At 36.7% G+C, this 27769-nt stretch overlaps 1 protein-coding gene across 14 annotated transcripts in view; it reads left to right on the forward strand.

Moving 5' to 3' along the window:
* CSNK1G1 (casein kinase 1 gamma 1) overlaps positions 1-27769 on the forward strand; it is a 168863-nt gene that overhangs the window by 20942 nt on the left and 120152 nt on the right. The window contains exon 1 of one of the 14 annotated variants that reach the window (XM_087856865.1): positions 24318-26789. The exons of the other annotated variants lie outside the window; for them this stretch is intronic. The gene's annotated coding sequence lies outside the window, so the exon portion shown is untranslated. Of the gene's footprint in view, positions 1-24317; positions 26790-27769 lie in introns of those variants that run through there. 14 annotated transcript variants of the gene reach the window in all.

Here is a 27769-nt window from a genome sequence, read left to right on the forward strand (position 1 = left end):
AGCAGGTTAGGACAATGAATTCTTTTTCTTTGTTAAAAAATTTAGGTTTTAATTCTTTTTTTTCCCTAATATTTTATGACTTATTATTGAATAAGTCTAAATTTATGGATGGGAAGGTTTAGAAGTATTAACTTGGGTCACTAGCTTATATATGATTAGAATTCAGAACTTTTAGCCTTTGGTTCAATTCTTACATTCAGTTCACATCAGTATATGATGTGTTCTTCCATGTTCACAAGAGTGTGTGCCTTTCGTTTTCTTGCATTAATTTTCTTTTGATGCTAAAATATATTAAGGTGTTGAGTTGGTTATTCAGAACCATCAAGTATTTTTTTATTTGGGGGGAGAGCTAAACATTGAGTCCAGTTGATCCTTAATATTAAAATTATATTGATTCTCCACATTGTTATACAATCCTGTGTCCAGACGACCAATTACACGGTCGAGAGGATTTAATTTTGTCTTTGAGTAGAGTGACCAGAGAGTTCAGATCTCTGACTGGAGAATAGTCTCTGGTGTGCCCAATAAGAAGTAAATGTATGCTGTGCACAAAAGTTTTAGTTTTTAAATGATCAAATACCTCTACTGGAAGCAGGTCACTTTGCAACTTAACTTTTGAAGGACTGCAGCATATATAACGTTAGCATACATGTGATTGCTAGTTTTATAATATTCTACATCCAATGTAATTTAATTGCAGTATCATAGTAAAGTACAACAGATAAAATATTGTTAACTTTGACATAATGTGTACTTCTAATTAGTAACTACTTGTTTTTGTGGTGACAGTTTCATTATTCTCTTGGGTTAATGTTTCTCTTTGCAAATGTCATTTTTAATTGAAACCGTATTAGTAAGATTTCTGTTATTTTAAGTTGTTTACAGAGGTAAACATTCATTATAAAAATTTCCAATGTTTTGGAAATTTCTTTTTAACAGTGTAAGTGCTTTGTAAGTGTAATTTTATCTGCATTTAGAAATTTGGCAGTTTGGTGTGTATTCCTTTAAATTCTTTTTCTTTATATGTGCTAGCATGTATATATATTTTCAGTTCTCTTTTTTTTTTTTTTTTAAGATTTTTATTTATTTGAGAGACAGAGTAAGCACAGCAGGGGGAGGGGCAGAGGAGGAGGGAGAAACAGACTCCCTGATGAGCAGGGAGCCTAACATGGGGCGCAGTCACCCTGGAATCATGACCTGAGCCAGAGGCAGATGCTTAACCGACTGAGCCACTCAGGTGCCCCTTCAGTTCTCTTGTTATAAAATACATTGTACTATTTATTATTTTCCTCCTTAAAAATTTTTTTTTCTTAATATTATCTCAGTATTTTGTCACTATTTTGAGAATATGGACAAGGTGTTTGGTTTGATTTCTGTTTTAAAATAATTTATGTGAGGGGTACATAAGTTATGTGGGTGGCTCCGTCAGTTAAGCAACTGACTCTTGTTTTTGTCTCAGGTCATGATCTCAGGGTCGTGGGGTTATTGAGCCCTGCATTGAGCTCTGCCGTCAGCACAGAGTCTGCTTGTCCTTCTCCCTTTACTCCCACCCGCTTGTGCTCTTTCTCTAAAATAAATTTAATCTTAAAAATAAAATAATTTATGTGACTATTTCATATGTGAGCATTGTAAAAAAAAATGTGAACAATGTAGGAAAGTTATAAAGGACAAAATAAAACCACATGTAATACCTTCTAGATAGTAATCATTATTAGCCATCAAATTATCTTTCTAATTTGTTCTGATTATATATATATATATATATATATATATATATATATATATATATATATATGGAGCATGTTTTAAATAAAATTTGAAAAATAAAATTTGGGTTATATAGGTTAATGTTCTTTTTTCACTTAACATTGAAAAAATTATTCCATATCATTAGATAGTTACTTAATGGCTATAGAACACATAAATTATTTACACCTTTATTGTTTTTGAGGTTATTTCAGATATTTGCTGCTATGATTCCTGAAATAAACATTTTTATTATTTCTCTAGGGCACTTATTAGGGTTTAATAGATGAACATTATTATTTATTCCTCACGATTCAGTAAGTGAACATTTTACCAAATGGTCTTCCAGAGAGGTGGTACAGTCCTTTCAGCAAGGCATGAGAGTGGATTTCTCTGGACTTGGATAACATTGGGTAACAAGACTTTTTTTTTTTTAATCTTTACCATTTTTACAGATAAAAAATATTTTTGTATAACATCTTTAATGTGTACTTCATATGTGTAATATAACAGTGCTTTGTAGCCTCTGGATATTGTATATATTTAGAAACTAACTGTAAAGTAAAAATTAAAATAAAATTTATATAAAAATAAATTGATACAATTTGAGCCACATCAATATTGTATTAATTTCTGAAATGTTAGATGGCAATGAAAATTGCAAAGGACCTGTTTTTTCTAGTTTACATTGTCATGTGTTTAAGACTTGGTAGAGTGCTGATGAATCCACCTTGAGTTTTGATGTGATGCAATTGTTACATGAAGGTTGTTGGCTTATAACTACTAAGAATCATCTCCACCCATGGCTGGAAGATGTCTTTGGAAGAAAGTTTGTTAAGAAAATTATTGGTGGAATTGGAATCATAGTTAATGGCTAATCTAGCAAAGAGCAAATTGCTTTAGAGGCATTTATATTTGACATTTTGATTATAGATTCTTCCTATTTATTTGTATTAGGAATGTACCCAGAGAACTCTTGATTAGAAATTATTTTTGGGGTCCCTGGGTGGCTTGGTCCTTTAAGCTTTGGACTCTTGATTTTGGCTCTGGTCATGATCTCAGGGTCATGAGATCAAGCCCTGTGCTCTGTGCTTAGCGCAAAGTCTGCTTGTCCCTCTCCTTCCGCTCCTTCCCCTGTTCATGCTCTCTCTCTCTCTCTAAAGTAAATAAATAAAATCTTTTAAAAAATTATTTTTTATTAGGGCACCTGGCTGACTCAGCTGGTTAAGTGTTCAACTCTTGGTTTTGGTCCACGTGTGATCTCGTGGGTCCTGAGATTGAGCCCCCTATTGAGCTCTGTGCTCAGTGGGGAGTCTGCTTGAAGATTCTCTCCCTCTGCTTCTCCCCCCCCCCATGCATGCTGTCTCTGTCTCAAATAAATAAATAGATCTTTAAAAAAAGAAATTATTTTTTTATTAACTTGGTTGTTTGTATTTGAGCACATAAAATAGTGTTTCTTTTTTCCTTTGCTTTAATGGTTTTAAAATATTACAATTCATAACTTAAAGATGTTAGTTGGACTGATGTTCAAATTAGTCTGCCCTTTCTAAACATAAGGCAATTTCTTATGAATTAAGGAACAATGATGATTTTCAGTACACAAATCATGTCTTTACCCACTGCTCCTAAATCTGGTGTATTTGACTTAATTATGAAATGAAGTAGCCCGTTTATCCAATCACAGTTTTTTTGTTTTAAAAAATTTTAAGTAATCTGTACACCTAATGTGAGGCTCAAACGCATGACCCTGAGATCAAGAGTTGGATCCGCCACCTACTGAGCCAGCCAGGTGCACCTATCCAATCTTATACCCATAGAAACTCTTGTAGTTCTATATTCCTAGGAATGTCATATATGCAGAACTGAGAACTTGAGTGTAGGCTAGGAAGTCTGTATTATAAAAGCCTGAGTCCTAAAACTCATGTGTTTTTCTTCAGAGTATACTTTTGAAGCCTCTAGGAGCATACTGTCTTGACTTCACTAAGTCACCTAATTTTACTAATGAGTTTGGTTATAGCTCATAGCACATTAAAGATGCTGCTAGAACTGAACACACCAACTGGAAGAAGTGACTTTTGATACAAAAAAAGAGGAAAATATATAGTCTTAAAACTTATTAGCCTGGGGCCATTTAGTATAGTAACAGCATTTGACCTTGCACACTTCATTAGTGCTGAATGACATAATTTTTCATAGAAGAATACAGTGATTGATCTCAGTCATCAAAAAGGTTAAATTCACATAATGTCATGTGTTTGGCTGCCTAGGAGTCCGTATGTAAGAATATGCTCTAAAATTATTACCACTTGCCTTTTTACCTCTTCCTTTCCAATATTTATATCTTCTTTTTGAATTGGCTAGGACCATCGGTTAAGTTATTTTTGCAGTGGCTACTATTTAATTGTAAAGTATATATGTCTAAACTTAGTTTTAGGATTTAAAAGGATAAACTTCCCATTTTCTAGCAAATTCATCCGTTGAAGACAATTTCCTAATGATTAGCCTAATGAGGGATTATTATATCTAAAGATAGTTACATCTATGCACGCAGTTTGGCATATATAACTGCATATATTTATATATATTTTAGAAGTATTTGGTTAGACAGAATTGTGGTTGGTAGGGACATGAATAGATAAAAAGGTGGGACAAGATCTGCTAATTACAGAAAAGATGAGAAAGGTTGGGGTAGGTCTGAAAGATAGTTGGGGAAGAGAAAACAATCTGAAGATCAATATGTTAGTAATTTAATCTGGAATATTCATTAAAAGGAAGTTTTTCATTTTTTGTTTTAATGTCATATTTATCTTAGGAATTTTATAAATATCAGATATTGTCCTTTAGTGTTTAAGACTGATGATTTTTATGTAACTGATTAAACTGATGTGTGATTATTAACAGATGGTAAAAAAGGAAAAGGGGCAAGTGAAACTCAGTTATTTTTGGAGTAACAGCATTTTTTCTGTTCTAGAATTATAAAGCATTGTTTTAGACATGGACTTTTATGCAGCCAAATGTACAAAATTATGTGTTTTACTACACTGTCTTGATAATTGAATTTGGCCCAGACTCATGGGAATCCTGTAGGCGTGTGTATCTTTGACTTCTGAGCAAGCTACTAGAGAAGGGTTGGTTTTAATTAAAGCTTCACAAAGTAGTGCTAAAATATGGATTTTTAGGTGTTTTTTGTTTGCTTCTTTGTAGTGAGCCTACTAATTGTTTCTTTTCCCATTTTGCCTTTCTTGGCTTTCTTGTTTTTTGTTCATTGCTTTTACTATTTCAAAGTGAAACCAATATACATGTCTCTAATTTTATTTTTTATTTTTTTTATGTCTCTTACTTTAGTATAATGGTATTGAATACATAGTTAGCAGCACTTTTCTCCTTTGAGGTGATTGGGAGGCATTTCCTCCTCTGCTTCTCTCAAACAGTATCTTTTTAGTATTTTCACTGGCTTTTCAATTGAGGGTTTATTTCCCAGAGACTACTACTACTACTACTGCAGATAGATCCTCCTAGCAGACTTACTGGATTCTTATGAATTCAGTATGGAGTCATGGGAAGGAAAGGAGAAATTTCTGGGTCTCTCTGCAAAAGGAATAAATATAAACTCTCAGACAAGCCAGAACAAATTCACGTTCTTTTCAGGATTTTGTTGTTTGGCATGGAGGCGCAAGAAGAACAGGAGAAACTTCTTGGCCCACTGACTGTGTGGATATGAGGAGAGGTTATGGTTGTTTTGTCTACTAATTTTTCTTAACTACTTACCTCCTCCTCCTGCTTTGAAGGCATTTACAGGATTGGGATGAGGGGAAAAGAGTGCTCTTTGTGGATTGCCCCACATCTCTGATCAACTTTTAAAAAATTATTATTATTTTTTTAACTAAGCTCTATGTCCAACATGGGGATTGCACCCAAGACCCTGAATCAAGAGTCTCATGCTCTACCATGCACCAGGCAGGTGCCCTCATCTCTGATCAGTTTTGTTTTGTTTTTTTCTGTGGTGGTCATTCTTGTTTTATCAATAAAGAAATTGAGGCATTGTCGAAGGTTACTGTTTCCCTAGATTCTCTGTCCATTGTTTACCATTGAACCCTTTTGTGACTCTGTGTGTTTTCCCCACCTTTGAGTTGTGAAGCCATCCTAACTTCCTTCTTTACAGGGAAAGTGCATTGAAATAGTCATGTATCAGTTTGTGATTTTGGCCTGATTCCCTTCACTGGCAGATTGTAATACTAGGGCTGCATTGGCTTTGACCATAAGATGCATTTCTGGCTGATCTGACAGTCACAAAGAGTGAGGTTTCTTTCTATAGCTTTGAAATAAAAAATGCAGCTTTACAGATTTTATGATAACTGTTGCTTAAGTTTGGCTGCCTATAGAACTTTACCAATGTCCTGAAACAATTACATGAGGGAATGGAGGATAGGATAGCATTGAGTTAAATAGCATATTTGCATGAATAATTTTTCAGCCAACTGTAGGAAAGGGAAGCTAATTGGTTTAAAGTGATGGTGGTATTCATTTTATTGCATAAGCAATACAATGAAAATAATTAAAAATGAAAAGGAAGTGAGAACTTTACAATTCTAACACAGAAATCATTTTTATTTTCTATTCTTACACTTGTGTTTGTAAGTGTACTATATTTAATTTTTATTATTTGGTAATATCATAAATACATATGTATAATCTATAAAGCCATGTTTAAAAAAATTTTTTTAAAGTTTTATTTATTTAAGTAATTTCGATGCCCAACGTGGGGCTCAAGCTCACAATCCCAAGATCAAGAATTGCATGTTCTTCCGAATGAGCCAGCCAGGTGCCCCTATAAAGCCATGTTTCTGAAATTAGAGATAGTGGGGAAGTTTTAGGGGTCTTAGAAATGGATGGGAGAGGAGTTTGGGTGGCTCAGTCAGTTAAGCATCTGACTCTTGGATTGGCCTTGGTCCTGATCTCATGGCTTATGAGATTGAGCCCCACCTATGGCTCCAAGCTCAGCAGGAGTCAGCTTGGATATTCTCTCCCTCTATCCTTTTCCCCCATTAGTGTATGCACTCTCTCTTTTTACCTCTCTCTCTCTCAAATAAATTAAAAAAAAAAGATGGGGTGCCTGCCTGGCTCAGTCGGTTAAACATCTGCCTTCCACTAGGGTTGTGATCCTGGGGTCCTGGGATCAAGCGCCACATCAGGCTCCTTGCTCTCAGCAGGGAGCCTGCTGCTCCCTCTCACTCTGCTTGCCCCTCCCCATCTGGCATGCTCTCACTCTGTCAAATAAATAAAATCTTAAAAAGAGAAAGAAAGAAAAAGAAAGAAAGAAAGAAAAGAAAAGAAATGGATGGTAAAGACTGGGAGGTAGGGCTGCGTGGGTGACTCAGTTGGTTTAAGTGGCTGCTTCCTCTCAGTTCATGATCTCAGGGTCCTGGGATTGGCCCTGTGTCAGGCTCCCTGCTCATCGGGGAGTCTGCTTCTCCCTCTGTGTGCCCCCTTCCCCTCTTGTGCACACGCGTGCGCGTTCTCTCTCTTTCTCTCTCTGTCTCATAAATAAATAAAATCTTTCTTTAAGAAAGACTGGAAGGTAATACTTTCCTATAGTTATTTGATTAAGGACACTCCTTAGAAAGGAACTTTGAGGGGGTGAAGGAGGATAAGGATATGAAATATACAAGGAAGGTATTTCAGAATTTCAAAACCAGTGGTGTAATATAATCTTGCATTTATTATGAGTTTAGAATAGATGTTACATTTACTTTATTTCCAGTGATAAGGGAGACTATATTTTTTCCCAAGGATATTATCTTTAAAAGAATATAAAATCTTCCTACTATTAAACACCTAAAAATGATGGATTTATTTTTTTTATTATTTTTTTAAAGATTTTATTTATTTATTTGTCAGAGAGAGGCAGGCAGAAGGAGAAGCAGGCTCCCCACTGAGCAAAGAGCCCAACGTGGGACTTGATCCCAGGATCTTGGGATCATGACCCCAGCCAAAGGCAGACACTTAACCACCTGAGACACCTGGCATCCTGGATTTATTAAAAAAAAAAAACAAAAACAAAAACAAAAAGCTAAACAAAACAAAAAAACCTTGAAAAAGTCATGGTTGAGCTAGCAAAGATTAAAAAACAAAACAAAACAGGAGAGCCCAAATTCAAAGAGGTTTAGAAGCATCTGATGACTGCTGCCCTGAAGGCATCTACTTGTTCCAGATGACGTATATTTTCAGTTTTTAAGAGGTACACATGGGACTCAGGAGACAAAGAATAGAAGCCATGCCTTATAGGAAGTCAGGCCAGAGATCCACCTTCCTAAAATGAGACTCCACAAAAAGCTACATATCCACTGGGAAAGGGAGAAGCAGAAGAAAATCACCCTAGCAAAGAGAGACAGTCAGAAAACTTATCCTTCTTAGCCTTGGCTATAAATAGAGGGAGAAAAAAAATTTTCCCTGAATGTTTATAATTAGAAACATGCCGTCATAGAAGCTTGGGACCCCACTACCCATGTAACTTCATAAAATCTCTAAACTGACTCATTTTGAGTGATTATTGCTTGGTATTATGCCCAGGCAAAGACAGAAATGAATCCACATTCTTTCTGGAGGAGTATCTTCTCAAAGACTTCCAAGAATTACCAAAGATAATATTCCAGGGAGTGCGAGCTCCCTTACACAAAGCACATGAGGAAATAGGTCACCGTAAGGAAAACAAAACACATGAATCAGACCCACAGAGACTTCGAGTATTGTCATTACTAGACAATATAAAAATAAATGTGCTTAATGTATCTGAAGAAACAAATGGGAGAATTGAAATTATGACTCAGGAACAAAGGATTGTCCAAAATAATTAGAATCCAGAAACAAAAATATATATAATAAATAAAATGAAAAATTCAGGGGCAGGTTTAATAGCATACTGGATTGAAAAGAGAATTAATGAAGTAGAAGAGAGATTTGAAGAAATAGGAATGTATTGCAGGGAGATAAAAGAGAGAAAATATCAATAAAACACAGAAGAAGGACTGAAAAGGTCTGATGTACATTTGTGGTAAGCGGAATAACAGCCGCTCAAAGACATTCATGTCCTAACCTCTAGAACCTATAAATATGTTACCTTCAGTGGCAGAAGGGACTTGGCAAAATGTGATTAAATCAAGGATTTTGAGATGGGGAGATTATCCTGGATTATCCAGGGAGCCCATTATAATCACATGGGTCCTTATAAGGGAAAACAGTAGGCAGGAGATCCCCAGAGAGATTTGAAGGTACTATCCTTTGCTTTGAAAATGGAGGAAGGAGCTATGAGCCAAGGAATACAGGTGGTCTCTAGAGGTTGAAAAAGACAACAGATTCTTCCTTAGAGCCTCTCCACCAGGAAGCAGCCCTGTCAACACCTTGACTTTAGCCTAGCGAGACCCAATCTGGACTTCTGACCTCCAAAACTGTTGTTCTAGGCCACTAAGTTTGTGGTAATTTGTTACAGCAGCAATACAAAACATAACATCTAATAAAAATTCTACATGTAGACAGATGAGAGAAGGGTAAGAGACCTATAACTTTAAACTTTAAATTATATGTGCATTTAAAAATTTCCAGAGCAGCCCCTGAAAGAAAAAAAGTTGAACTAGAAGGCAAATGGAATGGGAGAGGGGAACCTCAAATGATGTGGGAAAAAAGGAGAAAAAAAAAAAAAAAAAAGGGTAGGACAAAGATATGATAGAATTAATATGGTAGAAATAAGACCAAATAGACCACTAATCATAATGAATATAAATAGGTCAAATGCTCTACATAAAAGACAAAGATTGTCAGACTGTAGAAGCCAAAACTAACGTGGTTTTTTAAGAGATTAAAATATTGGGATAGAGACAATTGGAAGGTAAAAGGAATGCAGATGTTACACCCAGCAAAGTAGTAACCAAAAGAAATTGGTAATTATATTAATAAAATGAAATTACTTCAGGCAAAGGAGCACTACTACTAAACAGAATCAGTGTTTCAGATGAGAATTTGTTTTTGCTGCTAGGTAGACACAGAAACAGTGGCTTAAGGAAGCAGGTATTTATTTTTCCCCCACGTGAAAGAGTCTAGAAATTCACATTTCTAGGGCTGATCATGGAGGTTTATTTTATCATCAAGGTCTCAGAATATTTCTCTTAGCCTTGGTTAACCTTGTGGTCCAAGATGGCTTCTACCAGCACCAATTCTCACAGATTTCATTTAGAAGGAAGGATGGGGGATGGGTGTGGAGCTCATGGAAGCTATTAGGACATCTCTTAATGTGGTTCCTGGAAGTTCTACTTAGCTCTTCACTGTAAGACTGTTATAAATGTATTTTAGGTGAGCATATTGCTGCCTAGAATAAACTTGGACTTTACTTACTGAGGAAAGGAGAGATTCAGTATTGGTTACAGGTCACCAGCAGTCTCTGCCACATTGTGTAAAGGCTGTGTTTACCAGAAGTTACTGGGATTGTGACTTTATTTGTACCATATAACACAGGTTCAACATAGATAAACCAAAAATGACAGTTACAAAGATAAATATACAAGTTTACCATCATAATAGTTTTTAATAGTTTTTAACACCAAACCAAAAAATTTAGTAGGGAGGTAGAAAACTTGAACAACACAATGAACAAGCTTGAACTGGGTAAATATAGAACATTGTATTCAAATTTTAAAGGGGCGCCTGGGTGGCGCAGTCGTTAAGCATCTGACTTCGGCTCAGGGCGTGATCCCAGCGTTATGGGATCGAGCCCCACATCAGGCTCCTCCGCTATGAGCCTGCTTCTTCCTCTCCCACTCCCCCTGCTTGTGTTCCCTCTCTCGCTGGCTATCTCTGTCAAATAAATAAATAAAACCTTTTAAAAAAAAAAAAAAAAAAAAAAAAAGCTGTGTTTTGTGTTTATATCCAGTGTATATCTTAGTACCTGGTAATAGAAAGCAGTCAATTAATACTTGTTAATAAATAAATGGGCTCTTGCCATTCATATTTTGATTGTGTTGTATAGGAAGAAACAATTATGCAAATTTATCCAATACTGTGTGTAGCACCATGTTAAAATCTGTGTATATTCAGAAATATATTGGTAAAATATACTTTGAGAAGGTCACCTGAATTTGGAAAGGTTCCTTTTGTCTTCCTGCTATTTCATGTCTTGACTGGAACAAAAGGGTATAGGAATAAAGATGGTGAAATGAGAAATGAACTACTTGCAGTGGATTTAATAAGGATAAAGAAAGAACTGGGCCAGTGGTTCTTCCTTGATTCATTGTATCAGTTCATCTGAAAGCGGGATCACTAGGATATATATGTATATATTTTTTAAAGATTTTATTTATTGGGGCCCTGGGTGGCTCAGTTGGTTGGGCGTCTGCCTTCAGCTCAGGTTGTGATCCTGGGGTCCTGGGATCGAGCCCTGCATCGGGCTCCCTGCTCAGTGTGGAGTCTGCTTCTCCCTCTCCCTCTCCTGCTCCCCCGCTTGTGCTTTTTCTTGCTCTCTCTCTTGCTCTCTTTCAAATAAACGAAATCTTAAAAATATATATATATATAATCTTAAAAAATATATATATTTAAGAAATATTTGTTTACATTTTTTTTAAGATATTCTTATTTTTAAGTAATTTCTACACCCAATAGGGGGCTCGAATTCACAACCCTGAGATCAAGAGTTGCACGCTGCATGGACTGAGCTAGCCAGGTACACCCCAAAATATTTGATTTTATAAAGAACAGCAAATGCATGGAATTTTTTTTTTTTAAGATTTTTTATTTATTTATTCGACAGAGATAGAGACAGCCAGCGAGAGAGGGAACACAAGCAGGGGGAGTGGGAGAGGAAGAAGCAGGCTCCCAGCGGAGGAGCCTGATGTGGGGCTCGATCCCATAATGCCGGGATCACGCCCTGAGCCGAAGGCAGACGTCTAACCGCTGTGCCACCCAGGCGCCCCAATGCATGGAATTTTTAACTATTTTTAGAGAAACATTGATAACAAATATTATGTTAGGACAATGATTCTCAATCTTTGCTGCATATTTAAAAAGTATCAGTATCCTACCCATCTTCATCTTATTAAATCAGGATATTAAGGGAGGAAGGGATCCTGGTTTTGTATTGTTTTATGTTTTATTAGTGACTGCTATGCAGCCACAACTGAGAACTATTTCATGGCAATAAGGGGTTCAAAGAAAATACTCAAAATAAAAGTAGGGACCTAGTAAGTGTGTTTGAGATTGGTGCATATTTATTTTGCATAATGCTATTTGATGAATTAGTGAAGATTGTAATTGATCAAAGTATCCTTCTGCATAGTCACATGTTTTGACTCTAAAATGTAAACTAGATTATCCTAGCTATAGCACAGCTCATGGAGAATGGTGTCTGGAGGCTCACCATACTCTTTCATTTAATCCCCTCAGTGATATCTGTCATTTAGCAAAAATTGGTGACTAGAGCCAGCAGTCTCACTGAATGAAACTTTGTCTTCTTCCACCCTGTTCTTTTATTTTCATTTTTTTGTTTTGTTGTTTTGTTTTAAGTAGGCTCCACGCCCAGCATGTGGGGCTTGAACTCACCACCCTGAGATCAAGACCTGAGCTAAAATCAAGAGACAGACACCCAATTGACTGAGCCACCCAGGCATCCCAGTTCATCCTGTTCTTTTCTTTTCTTCTTTTTCTTAAGATTTATTTGAGAGAGTGAAAGAGGGAGAGTGTGTGCATGAGAGTAGGGGGAGGAGCAGAGGGAGAGGGAGAGAGAGAATCTCAGAAGCCCTGCTGAGTGCAAAGCCCAGTGCAGGGCTCCATCTCACAACCCTGAGATCATGAATGACCTAAGCTGGGATCAAGAGGCAGATGCTTAACCACTGAGCCACCCAGGCACCCCTCCTCCTGTTCTTTTAAAACTAAGAAACTATGTCAGAATTTTTCTGACACAAAATGATCATCTGCTATTGATATTTCAGCCTTTTAGCCCCTTTTCCAGCCTTTTAGTCTTTATTCAGCTTTAAGTTTTAGATACTCGTGGGCTTAATCTCAACAGGTATGATTTTAATAGCACTGCAAGTACAAAGTGGAGATAAAAGTTAGTTAGCCTCTAAGCAATTTACAGATTCATACTTATAATTTAATTTCAGATACTAGTTTTCAGAATTGAATTCAACATAATAGGAAATTTCTTAGACATATCCATATATACTCTACAACAGTTTTTAAAAATGAAATGAGGGGTGCCTGGGTGGCACAGCGGTTAAGCGTCTGCCTTCGGCTCAGGGCGTGATCCCGACGTTATGGGATCGAGCCCCACATCAGGCTCCTCTGCTATGAGCCTGCTTCTTCCTCTCCCACTCCCCCTGCTTGTGTTCCCTCTCTCGCTGGCTGTCTCTATCTCTGTCAAATAAATAAATAAAATCTTTAAAAATAAATAAATAAAAATGAAATGAAATGTATGGACAGGAAACAAGTTCAGGATGTATTAACCCCCCCACCCCCCACCAAAAAAAGTAAACTCCAAAACTTTAAATTTCTGTATTACCCCATTTCTTTTCTTTTTTAAAAAAGCTATACATTTTAAACAATGTTATATGGTTAATTGGTCTTAACAAGGGTATTGAGATGGGGCGCCTGGGTGGCTCAGTCACTAAGCGTCTGCCTTCGGCTCAGGGCGTGATCCTGGAGTTCTGGGATCCAGCCCCACATCGAGCTCCCCCGCTGGGAGCCTGCTTCTCCCTCTCCCACTTCCCCTGCTTGTGTTCCCTCTCTCGCTGGCGCTCTCTCTCTCTTAAATAAATAAATAAATAAATAAATAAATAAATAAATAAATAAATAAAATCTAAAAAAACAAGGGTACTGAGAGCAATCAATGGGGAAAGGACTATCTTTTCAACAAATGATGGGGAAACCGTATATCCACATGTAAAAGAATGAAGTTGGATCCTTACTTTACACCGTATACAAAAATTAACTGAAAATGGATTGAAGACCTAAACTTGGCAGCTAAAACTATAAAACTGTTAGAAGAGAACATTCGGTTAAGTCTTCATTGACATTCGATTTGGCAACAGTTTTATAGATAGGATAGCCAATAGCACAAGCAACAAAAGAAAAAAATAGATAAATTGGGCTTATCAGAATTAAGGGCTTTGTGTGTCATAGGTACTATCAAGAAAGTGAGAAAATGAACTACAAAATGGGAAAAAAAACTTACAAGTATTTTGCTAAGGAATAATAATATAGAATGTTACATGACACCTAAAACTCAAGAACAACCAAAAAATAGTTCAAAAATGGGTGTAGAACTTGATAAGACATTTCTCCAAAGAAGTTATACAAATAAACACATGAAAAGATACTCAAAATTGTTAGTCTTTAGGGAAATACAAATCAAAACTACAATGAGATGCTATTCTATACCCATTAGTATGACTGTTATTAAAAAAATCAAAATAACAAGTGTTTGGGGTGAGGATGTGGAGAAGTTGGAAACCTGTACTACTGGTGGGAATGTAGAATAGTACAGCTGCTGTAGAAAATAGTTTCTTAAAACGTTAAATATAGGACTATCATATATGACCAGCAATTCCTCCTAGGTATATATCCAAAACAATTGAAATCAGAATCTCAAACAGATACTTGTACATTAATGTTCATAGCAGTGTTATTCCTTATAACCAAAAGATGGAAGCAAACCAAGTGTCTGTTGACAGATAAATGGATAAACAAAATGTGGTATATACATAAAATGGAATATTAAAATCAGCCTTAAAAAGGAAGACAATTCTGGGGCATCTGGGTGGTGTAGTCAGTTAAGCACCTGGCTCTTGGTTTGAGCACTCAGGTCATGATCTCAGGGTTGTGAGATCGAGCCCCAGGTCTGGCTCCCCACTCAGTGCGAAGTCTGCTTGAGATTCTCTCTCTTTCTCCCTCTGCCCCTCCCCCCAAGTCTTGCACAAGCATGTGAGCATGTGCCCTCTCTCTCAAATGAATCTTAAAAAAGAAAAAGAAAGAAAAAAGAAGAAAATTCTGACACATGCTTCAGCATGGAGGGACCTTGAAAACACTATGCTTAGTGTTTAGTTACTTAGTTACTTAGAAGTAAGTCAGATACACAAGGACAAGTATTGTATAATTCCACTTACATGACGTATCTAGATTAGGCAAATTCACAGAGACAGATGGTAAAATAGAGGTTACGAGTGGCTGAGGGGAGGGAGAAAGAGGAAGTTACTGTTGAATGGGTTCAGAGTTTGTGTTAAGAGTGATGAAAAAGTTTTGGATATGGATAGGGATGATGGCACCACAACACTGTGAATATATTTGATGCCAATGAGTTGTATACTTAGAAAAGGTTAAAATGGTAAGTACTATGTTATATATTTTACCACAGTAAAAACCAACCAAACAAAAATGTTAGTGTATGATTGGAAAAAAATTATCAGAAGTCTTCTTTGGTGGTGAGGTTTCACTTTTCACTTTTTGTATCATAATTTTCTGTGAGTTCTGATTATTTTTTTCTAATAGCATTGTGTTTCTGTAATTTAAAAAAGCAAATATATAATGAAGATATAGTGTATATGTGAAAATACTGTCCAGAAGGTTCAGGTTGTAAGGATTGTTGATAATCTCACTAATTAAAGCTTTTGAATTATTTGATTAGATGATTTTCCTTAGGACTAGAGTCAGTTAAGTACTTTCAATAATGTGTAAATAAAACTTCTTTAATAAAGGTTATATTTTCATTTGGGTAGATGGTTTCTAGTTTGATGCATCTGTATTATTTTTAACCTATTTTTATCTTGAAAATTTTTTTAATGTATCAAGGCATATGCACGATATGCAATATGTAATGGTCAGCTGTTCAGTAGAATTTTGTATAGAAATATCTTTAAGTCCAAGATTGTGTGGCTTTAACCTCCCTTAAACACTTTTTTCATACCCACAAAATGAAGAGCATAGTTGTGGTCATTCAGTTTCTGCAGCGTTTTTCCTATTTTTTAGCCATTCTTAAAGTCTTCCACTAAACCCGAAGAGAAAATTTTAATCTCTTTTGTCTGTTATCTTCTGCACTATTGAAGATATTTATGGCTGTCTAGTTCAAGATACAGTACTAATGAGGAAAGCATGATGACTTATATCAGAATTGAACCAATCTTTTTGTTCAAGTACTGTCTGCGTCTTACTCTTTTTGTTCTAAGCGCAGACTACAACACATGTCCCAGCCAGCTTCTTCATGCACTTTGACGCTGGCCAGAAGGAGGACTGGAGCAATCTTTTCTTAAAACCTGGATAAAAGCTACTCAGTATAATTTCTTGTGAAAGCTTTTGTAAAGGAAGAACTGAAGATTATTAGCTCTTGCCCTCAAAAGCATAGATGTCAAAGCAGTATTTATGTGAATAAAACTTATTAATAATTTTGCCTATTTTAAACTGTGTATGTGATAAGTTTTAAGTTATAATTATGATGACATGTAAGCATTGTTTTGTTCTGTTGTTTTTTTTTTTCTTAAAGATTATTAGAGAGAGAGAGAGAGAGAGAGCATGAGTGGGAGGGGCAGAGGGAGAGGTACAGAGAATCTCAAGCAGACTCCTCGCTGAGCACAGAGCCCGACGCGGATCTCAAAACCCTGAGTCTGGTGCTTAACTGACTGCACCACCCAGGCACCCCTAAGCATTGTTATTTTTTAATTGAAGTATGATTGACATACACTATCTTACTAGTTTCAGGTATACATCATAGTGATTTTGATATTTTTATACATTATGAAGTGATCCCCACAGTAAAGTCTAGTAACCATCTGTACCATGCGAAGTTATTGCAATATTATTGACTCTATTCTTGTATGTTATAAGCCCTATTCTTGATTTAATTTGGTAGTAATTTAATTTGGTGGTAATTTAATTATTTTAAGTAATTATTCAACAGTCAGAAAAAGGATTTTCAGACTGAAAGCAGCATAGATCACAAATTCAAACCAGCCCTGGAGTTTTACTTTTCACTAGCTGTTTTCCCTTGGGAAATTAATTATCAAACTAATTTTCATTTTGATTTTCTGTGTTATAGGGTTGACCTGCTTTGTGATGGGAGAAGGGACTGAAAAGGAGGGAGTTAACCCAATTATTGATTTATTGTTTTAGCTATTTGAATAGTCACATTATATAAATTACGAAGCCCTTAGTGCTCTTGTAATTTCTTTTAACATTTCTTTTAAAGCTCTTACAACACAGATTTTTAAAAATTCAGGTTATTAAAACAAATACTAGAATGCCTGAATTTAGGCAACAGGATTAAATTCTGTTTAATTGGGGGTGCCTGTGTGGCTCAGTCGTTAAGCGTCTGCCTTCGGCTCAGGGTGTGATCCCGGCGTTCCCGAATCGAGTCCCACATCAGGCTCCTCCGCTGGGAGCCTGCTTCTTCCTCTCCCACTCCCCTGCTGTGTTCCCTCTCTCGCTGGCTGTCTGTCACATAAATAAATAAAATCTTAAAAAAAAAATTCTGTTTAATTGAAGATTACAAAGAACTTTAAAACTTTCTAAAACTTCTTTTATTTTGAACATTTACTATGCATAAAATACTGTGGGGCATAATAAGAAGAAAAGGGTTTTTGCCCATAAAAGGCTTATAGTATTTTGGGAGAACTAGATTTGTATATGATGATTTTTTTTATCATTTAAAAATATACTGCTGATATCCCCGATATTATAGGGAATAGAGTGGGCTCTTCCTCTGATGGTGGAACCTGTGAATATTGTAAATCTTTTACTCTCTGTAAGAATTCTGAGCATATTCAGTGACATGTAAATATTGAGTGCATGTTGAATTTATACTAATTACAGTAGACTTCCTAGCCTTAAAACAAATAAGAAAGAGTGTAGAGGATGGGTTATGGGTTTTGTGTATATTGTGGTTGTGTTGTTTTATAATTTTTTGGCAATTAGAATAAGTAAAATGGAGGGCTAGGATTTAGTTAATTGAGGGTACCTGTTAAGTAAATTTCAGTTAATTAGAAACAATCACTCAGTTAAACGTTTATTTACTCTGCTGTTTTCTGTGTGCAATGCTTGACACTGTAGGCAGCTAAGACAGCAGTGCCTGGTTCTGTAGAGTTCCGCAGTTTAGTGAGCAGACAGGTAAAGATAGCCACAGTCTATTGTGTAGTGATAAATAGATGTATGATTAAGGCTAATATTACTCATTTGTGCATCATAAATTTATTGAGCAACTATTTTGTTTTAAGCCTAGTGTTGGCACTGGAAGTACAGTGAAAACAAAGATTTGCTCCTACATTGAAGACGCTTACAGGCAGGTTTTAAGTAGGCTTTATTTGTTCTTATCCTTAAGTTTTTAAACGAAGTAACTAAAAAAAGACAGGAAACAGCAGGAGTAAGTTGACTCTCTACTGGAGGAACTCAAATCAGAATGTTTGTGTGACAACCTAGTATTTCCTTGATCAACAGAAAAATTTGAAATTCTAATTTTTCCTACCAATATTGGAGGCCCTCTACTACTAAGCTTGTGATAGGGTGTTTTTAAAAAAGTAGGAATTAGGTGAAAAGTTATTTTAAAGCTTAAAAATTCAAATCCTCAATCACAAAGTAATATTAATGGAGGAAACACAATAGTTCTTCGGAAGTTAGATAGGGATGAGGCAATCAGTGGTGGGAACTCAATCCGATAATTATTTGGGATGTCATCAAGGCTGCTTGTTGGTGTTCTGTAACCTGTTATGCTGACTGTTCCTGTATTACCACACTGCAGTTATCAAAGCCTTATTTAAAAAAAATTTTTTATAAGGAAATTAGGATTCAGGATCTTTGTGACTCTGTATGCCAATGGGAGGTGTTAGTGGCTTTTCAATACTGGCTTTGTCATGACAGTTTTATTATTTATTTTCCTTCAGTAGAGAAGAAAAACCATCTGCTTAATGATAGTTACTGTGTTTTTGGTTTTTTAGCATAACTTAGCTTGAAAAACTTTTATAGTAGGGTAGAAAAGAAAACCCTTTCACCAAACTACTGAAAGATACTTTTTTCTATTAGTCTGTGTTGATTTACCCTTCTCACACAGGATGTGTTCTGAAATAGAAGTTAGAAGAAGTGCTTGAAACAAATGCTCATTTTCTTTGTCGATTGTCTTAACAAAGCAATTATTGTAAAATAAGCCAGTAATCTGAATCTTTGTATTAACTCTTCTGGAAATATCATTAGGGAAACTGATGATGAAAATAATAGTGTGATCTTACCCTAAATTAGAGAAAACCAGGTAATTGTAGGACTGAACTTTTTGGTAAAGACCATTGTAATGCTGTCATCTGTTAAAGTAGATAAAAGGTTTCACAGTTCATGCTTTGTTGGTATCATTGCCTTAGTTTTAAATTAAAACTGCCTCTTTCTAGCTCCTTGAATGTGATGGTCTTAGAAATGGTACTCCTGTGTTTTACTCCTGAGATGTACATGCTAGGATTTGTTTATTCCTTTCTTCCCAGGTAGTTCAGCTCATGTTTAAAGCTGAGTGTATAATCTCTGAAAATAAAGATGAATTCCCCAGTCCTGTAATAGTTATTACACTAAAATTTAAAAGGTTGGTAAATTAGTATAAATTGTGTTTATCAGAAGAACTGGTTTTGCTGTAAGTCAATATTCATTGGTTGATAATTTTTACATAACTTTATTTTTTAAAAAAGATTTTATTTATTTGGGGGGGAAGAGGGGCAGCAGGAGAGCATCCCGAAGCAGACTCCCTGCTGAACCAGAGCCCTGGCGGGGGTGGGGGGGTGGGGGAGTGGTCCTGGATCTCATGACCCATGAGATCATGACCTGAGTCGGAACCAAGAGCCAGTGGCTCAACTGACTGAGCCACCCAGGCGCCCCAATTTTTACATAACCTTAAAAAGTATACATAAAAGTAAAATGTTCCTATGACATTAAAAATATTTTTGTAAACTGTATCTAAAACACAGTAAAACTGGGGCACCTGGGTGGCGCAGTCAGTTGAGTGTCTTACCCTTGGCTTTTGGCTGAGGTCTGATCTCAGGGTTTTGGGATTGAGCCCCCTGTCAGTCTCCATGCTCAGTGCAGAGTCTGCCTGGGACTCTCTCTCCCTCTACCCCTCTCCCCCGAAATAAATAAATCATTAAAAAGAAACAGTAAAGCTAACTGAAAACTGATGTATGGATGTTTTTATTCATTTTTAATGAGGTGAGGTGAGGTGTGATGTGATAGGATGGCATAACATGATGTGGGAACGGTTTTGGAATTATGCACATCTGCATTTGAGTTCTCTTTCTGCCATTTTTTAGCTGTGGTAATATTTGGCAAATTACTTAATGTCCTTAAACTTTATTTCTCTCATGGGTAAGATAACCCATGTGAAGTGTCTCATATGGTACCTAGTTTGCAGTAGGCACTCAAACAATGTTCTTAATACTGGAAAAATTCAGAACTGTGAATTAAACCCTAATGTTTATGGTAGTTAAAGGTAGTTGAAATTATGGGGCTTAAAAACCTTTATTTAAAGTATTCATGGGGGTGCCTGGATGGCTCAGTTGGTTAAGGTTCTGACTCTTGATTTCGGCCCAGGTGATGATCTTAAGGTCCTGGGATCCAGACTCAGGTCAGGCTCTGTGCTCAGCGGGGAGTCTGCTTTGGGATTTCTCTCTCTCCCCCTCTCCCTTTGCTTGTCCCTCACTCACGTGTATGTGCGCACGTTCTCTCTTTCTCAAATCTTAAAGTAGTCGTGAATCTAATTCTTCCTAATTTTATTTATTTTTAAAGATTTTATTAATTTGAGAGAGAGAGTGCAAGCACTAGAGGGGCGGTAGAGAGAGAGAGAGAACGGCACAACCTGAGCAGAAGGCAGACGCTCACCCCTTAACTGACTGAGCCCCTCCTAGGTGCCCCTAATTCTTCCTAATTTTAATTAATATTTCATAGAAATGGTTAGATAGTCTTTTATGATTCTAGTACTATGGTTTTTCTTGCTCTGAGGTAATCCATTATAATCTGAGAATTATTTAGTACTAACAGCTGTCAAGATTGTGAATTATCTTAGTCTTAGCTCCTCACTTTGACCTCTCTAGTTAATGGAATTCAGTTACCTTTACTGAAAATAAAGAAAGATGAAGTTTAAAGCTGATCATATATATTTGTAGAATTCAAATAGAAGCTTGCTGTGCTACATTTGAGTTGTATAATGTAACTATAGCCATATCCCAGTGAAGGTAAAGTATCATTGATGACCGCTTGAATTCATGTTGTTCCATTCTTCTTAAAATAAATACTTTTATTTTATTATAGCTTAGCTGTAGAGAATGATTATAGGAAAAAGTGTCCATGGTTCCAGATATCACAAAAATTGAAAGGACCAAAAGAGTTCTGTATTAAATTTTGTATTAATCAAATTCTTATGGTTAAGATACTTTTATGTGTTCAAAATGTACCCTACCTAACACATTATAGAGCATTGGACTGTATAATAATAAATTGTACCTTACATGTTAGGTCAGTAACATCTTCTTGAGAAAACTTGAATGTAATTATACATGAAGATGTACTCATATTTCCTAAAAGAATACATTTTCTTGTGATAATCTCTGTATTTGTTGTGCCAGTCAGTGATGAATCTTCTATTTTTTTTTTTTTAAGATTTTATTTCTCTATTCGGCAGAGTGAGAGAACACAAGCAGGGGTAGCAGCAGAGGGAGAGGGAGAAGCAGGCTCCCTGCTGAGCAGGGAGCCCGACATGGGGCTTGATCCCAGGACCCTACGACCATGACCTGAGCTGAAGGCAGACGCTTAACCGACTGAGCCACCCAGGCACCCCCAGTCAGTAATGAATCTTAACCACTGAAGAAGTTGGATGGGGTTCATTTTAATATCAGGCTACAAGAGTATGCTGTCTTAGGGCAACCATATACCTCTCTTCCTATAGGTTTTGGTAATCAGTATAGTATTTATAAAGGATTCTTGAGTCAGGCTGCTAGGTATGCTGGCTCCATTGCTTCCTAGTTTTATGAATCTTAGGTACCTTATTCAGTTTCCTCATCTGTGAAATGAGGATGACAGTAAAAATATTACTGTTTCATAGGATTGTAGGATTTAATGAATTAATATATTTAAATCACTTAAAAAGTGTCTGGCACACAAAGGCCCAAAGGTTTTAGATATTATAGTTGTCCCTGTTCTACAGTGTGACAGATGTGAATTATCCCTAGGTTTTTCATTATGTCCTATAAACTGTATGCAGAGATTAATAAAATCCAAGAAAGAGTGGCTTTGTATTAAGAATATAGAAAGGGGCGCCTGGGTGGCTCAGTCAGTTAAGCATCTGTCTTCAGCTCAGGTCATGATCCTGGGGTCCTGGGATTGAGCCCCACATTGGGGTTCCTTGCTCAGTGAGGAGTCTGCTTCTCCCTCTGCCCCCCCCCACCTCATTCTCTCTCTCTCTCTCCAGCTCTCTCTCTCAAATAAAATCTTTAAAAAGAAGAGAATATAGAAACAAACTGTTCCTTTTGCATTATATGTAAGCTATAAAATGAGAGCATAAGCAGATAGTCACCCTTTGAAGGAAAGAGGGGGATAAATATAACCTTAAACATTCGAATCAGATGGGTGAAGTTGATTATATGTTCAGCCAGTGATTAACAAATAGTTATTTGAAACTGGACAAAAGTTAGGTAAAATTAGAGTAGTATTTGTATTTGTAATGCTGTCAGATTGTCAATAGCAGCTCTTTAAGTTACCCATAAATACAGTGTAAAATGAAGACTCTTTCATGATAAAAGCAAGCAGAAGATAATAGTGTAATGCCTTTCATATTACTAGGATTCAATTGCAGCCCTATCTTAAACTTTATAGTAACTGAGTTTTAAACTTTGGTTTCCAAGTACCAAGTAAGAGTATAGTATGTACCTAGATGAAAAAGGCTTAGCTTGGCACCTTTGGAACAAAGAATCAGATTCCTTTGTACCTAGATCATGCATAAAACTGAGAAAGAGAACGCTGCATATGGGAACATTCCTGTTACAATCCTTTATGTTCGAGGAGAGAAGAAAAATACGTTCTAGAATAAGGGTTTCAGAAGGTGGAAGATAGTTACTATTTAGGGTAATTGAGTTGAGAGAATGGAATACAAATACAATGAAATGTTACATAAGATCTAATTAGAGCCTAGCATGCACTCTTGTGAGATTTGTTATTGCCTTGTGTGGCTTATCAATAAGTTAATGGGCAATACAGGAAGAGATTCAGGCTTTATGTATATAACCCTTAAAACTCCAGTCGCCTCCTTCCCCCCCATTGGCTGCATTGCTTGCTCCAGGAAAGTTTAATGATATGATCATTTCCTAATAAGAAAGCTTTACCAATATTAGTGTTGTAAGTCTTTGACTGGATGCTTTTAAATGAAATTTGCAGTGTCTGTGGCCATAACCTATTTCAGTATCAAAAGTAGGTACATTCATCATTAGCCCGTGGACTTGTAATTTTATATATCGTAGCCTTTTTCCTTTATAAACCTGTCTGTTTATCATATAAATGTTATAAGTCATATACCATTATCTAATGTGGAATAACCTTTTGTTTTAAAAACTGTTTATTTTCTTAGAATAATACCTTAAATTGTTCTCATTTGGATTTGAAATCAAGAAATGGGAATATTCCCTTGAATAAGAAACAAATGAATTGGGGGCGCCTGGGTAGCGCAGTCGTTAAGCGTCTGCCTTCAGCTCAGGACGTGATCCTGGAGTCCTGGGATCGAGCCCCACATCAGGCTCCTCCGCTGGGAGCCTGCTTCTTCCTCTCCCACTCCCCCTGCTTGTGTTCCCCTCTCTCACTGGCTCTCTCTCTCTCTCTCTCTCTGTCAAATAAATAAAATCTTAAAAAAAAAAAAGAAACAAATGAATTAAATTTATCTAGTTAATAGCACTAGCCATGATACTCTGAACTATTTGGTAGAAACTGTTATCATTATTTCAGACTTCCACTTTTCATGAGATTTGTTTTTATTGCTGGAGTGAATAGGTACTTTTTAGTTTAAACAGGGTACTTTTTCTTGTTCTGTGAGTTCCCATCCTTTTTTTTTTTTTTTTTTTTTTAAGTTTTATTCGTGAGAGAGGGACAGGGAGGAGCAGAGGAGAGAACCTTTAAGCAGACTCCCCACTGAGTGAGGAGTCTGACGCGGGGTCTGATCCCGGTACCCATGAGATCACGACCTGAGCTGAAACCAAGAGTCGGATGCCCAATAAACTGAGCCACCCAGGTGCACCTCCCATCCTTGTTTTTGGCAACAAAGATTATTTATGCTAAAGACTTTGAAAGCTGTATTTCACTTGAACAACTTTAGACCACAGGTTGCAAATGGGTGTCTTGGACATTATTTAAAATTTTTGAAAGTTAATTGCTAATATATAAAAATAGGGAGATTTTTAAGATTTTATTTATATATTTGAAAGAGAGAGAGCAGGTGTGGCAGGGAGGGGCAGATGGAGGGGGACAAGCAGACTCCCCGCTGAGCACGGAGCCTGGGGAGGGGTGCACAGGACTGGATGGGGGGGGGGGCTTCACATGGGGCTTGATCCCAGGACACTGAGATCATGATCTGAACTGAAGTCAGATGCTTAACTGACTGAGCTACCCAGGCACCTCTAAAATTGGGGAGATTTTATTGAAATTTCAGTACTAATAACAACTCCTGAAAAATCAGTGCTGGCAGCATTGGGTCTGTATTCTTACATGGTAGAAGTCAACAGGGGCCGGGAAGTACCACCATATACCTTTAAAGCAGTCATGACTCATTACTTTTGATATCTGGTCCTTCTCAGCATTGCAACCTTTGCATCAGTGAGTTTGTTTCTTGATGCATGGCTGTTTAATGGAATTACCTGGAGAATCATAAAAAGCCCTGGTTGTGCTCAGGCCATCATTCAGTTTTGTTCTGTTTTAAGCCTTTTTAGACAAGCAGTATTATCCTTTTATGATTTTAATTTATTCAAGGGAAGAGTGTTACATTTTATGTGTATAACATAAGTAAAAGAAGGTAAGCATGAGAAGTTAAGCTAAGTTTGAAAAAAAACTTCCAGTAATTTAAAATCCAAAGAAGTATAGCTTTCTTAAAGTAATCACCTGAAGAGGCCAATTTTTTCTAAAAGTGCTACTCAAAACATATTTGGGAAAAAAAGGTGGTATATTTCTTTTGAATATTATTGGATGTCAGATTTTTATTCTTAGAGAGTAGATACATTTTAGTAATACTTGAAAAGTATATATAATTTGACAGGAAAATCAAATGTGATAAGTTTTATGAAGTAACAAGTCAGGCAGCTCAAAGTCTAATGGATGAGAATCTGGATTAAACCAGATTTTATCCAGCTTCACAGTAAATTTGAACATTTGTTCAAAGTAAATAGTTCTCCAGGAAAGAAGATATTGTAACTATAGGTTTATACCCATTAGCCTTCAACCTTAACCCTCCCTACTAAAAGAATAGAGTATAATGAATTAACAACAATAATAAAACAATAAGAAAACAAAAGTAATGAAGAAAATTTTATCAGAGTGATGAAAACAGAGATAACCCCTAATTTATGCCGTAGGTTTCAAGGAATGCCTTCCAGGAACAATATAGTTTGGACCAGATTTAAAAAAATTCAGTTGTAACTGTCTTTCTAGGGGGACCATGCACTGTTGTCAGAACCATATAAAGTTTGAAAAGCCATACTAATATGTCCTAGGAAAGAGAAAGTTAGGTACATGTGTTTTGAGGCCACAACAGCAAAGTGATAAACTATATATAATTTATTTATATTATTTGTAAAAATATTTATATAAATACATATTTTCCCTCCTCTCTGATTAAACCTTTTAATATCACAGTTGGCTTCTACATGAAGAAGTCCTTACCAAAAATTTTTTAAAGATTTTATTTATTTATTAGAGAGAGAGAGCAAGAGAGCAGGAGCAAGGGAGGGGTAGAGGGAGAAACAGGCTCCCCACTGATCAGGGAGCCCAGTGTAGGGCTCAGTCCCAGGACCCTGGGATTATGACCTGAGCTGAAGGCAGACACTTAATTGACTGAGCCATCTAGGCATCCCAAGAATTCCACTTTGAATAGATTTAAGTGCTTTTCTTTTCACAGTCCTTACCAAATTTATATGAACAAGATCTAAAGATGAGGCCAGGGGCGCCTGGGTGGCACAGAGGTTAAGCGTCTGCCTTCGGCTCAGGGCGTGATCCCAGCGTTATGGGATCGAGCCCCACATCAGGCTCCTCCGCTATGAGCCTGCTTCTTCATTTCCCACTCCCCCTGCTTGTGTTCCCTCTCTCGCTGGCTGTCTCTATCTCTGTTGAATAAATAAATAAAATCTTTAAAAAAAAAAAAATAAAGATGAGGCCAAAGGCAGGAGAAACAGTCTCCTAAGATCCTTTTCTCAGTTGTAGGACAGTTCCTTTAGGCCTGGGTCCCTGCCCGTCCCTGTCAGGTTGGGGAAATCAATGAGCCAACTAAGGAAACTAGTATTTACCAGGTGAACAAACTCAAGAAAAGCCAGTTGTACTAATTGTGGGCTAAATTTGATATCTCCCAAGTTCAAAAATTATTCTTTAATTATTATTATTTTTAAAGATTTTATTTTTCAAGCACCCAACATGGGGCTTGAACTCACAACCCCAAATCAAGAGTTGCACGCTCCACCGACTGAGCCAGCCAGGTGCCCCCACCCTAAAATTATTTTAAAAACAGAAATGTGCTTTAGATGAGTTGTATGGTATGTAAATTATATCTCAATAAAGCTGTTTTTAAAAAAAGCAAATGAGATCCCATGGAGAAATTCTGCCCATAAATACAGTGTTCAAGTGATGAAGAACATCAGTGTGGGAAACAGAAGGAATTTTAAGTTATTCAAGGGAGGGAGAATTAGGCTGGCTTCCTAGTAAAAAAAAAAAAAATTGTGGACACATTTAAAAATCACCACACATTTTTGTTTTTTTATTGTTTCAGGAGGACAGTTGTGAAGCCAGTGCACTTTTGATTCAATGGGGCTGAGTGGGTGAGTAAGTGAGTGCAGGGCTCTTTGGTACTTGTGGCAGATGGTAGAGAGCTCAGGTTTTGACTGTGTGACCTAGTTAGTGCTCTAAAGCTCTCTGAGCTTCAGGTTCCTCATCTATGGCAAGGAATAATTGGCTTTTACCAGGGCAGGTAAGTCCAGATTCATTTCACTGAATGGGTCACAAAGCACCCAGAATTAATCATTTTAAAATATAAATATCACTTGGCATCAGGGAAAAACAAATCAAAACCACCATTGGTCAGAATGGCTAAAATTAACAACTCAGGAAACAACAGATGTTGGTGAGGATGTGGAGAAAGGGAACCGTCTTACACTGTAGGTGGGAATGCAGACTGGTGCAGCCACTCTGTAAAACAGTATGGAGGTTCCTCAAAAAGTTAAAAATAGAACTACCTTACCACCCAGCAATTGCACTACTAGCTATTTATCCAAAGTATGCAAACATAGTGATTTGAAGCGGCACATGCACCCCAGTGTTCATAAGCAGCAATGTCTACAATCGCCAAAATATGGAAAGCCCAGATGTCCATCAACAGATGAATGGATAAAGATGTGACACACACACACACACACACACACACACACACACACACACACTGAAATATTACTCAGCCATCAAAAATAATGAAATCTTGCCATTTGCAATGATGTGGATGGAACTAGAGGGTATTACGCTAAGCAAAATAGGTCAGTCAGAGAAAGACAAATACCATATGATTTCACTCATGTGTGAAATTTAAGAACCAAAACAGATGAATATAGGGGAAGGGAAGGAGAAAGAAAATCAGATGAAAACAGAGAGGGAGGCAAACCATAAGAGACTTTTAACTATAGGAAACCGAAGGTTGCTGGAGTGGGGCATAGGGTAATTAGGTGATGGACAGTAAGGAGGGCACTTGATGTCTTGAGCGCTGGGTATTGTATGCAACTGATGAATCACTAAATTCCACCCCTGAAAC

Source organism: Ursus americanus, chromosome 28 (assembly GCF_024610735.1).
Source record: "Ursus americanus isolate L20-20 chromosome 28, mUrsAme1.1.p, whole genome shotgun sequence".
NCBI lineage: Eukaryota > Metazoa > Chordata > Mammalia > Carnivora > Ursidae > Ursus > Ursus americanus.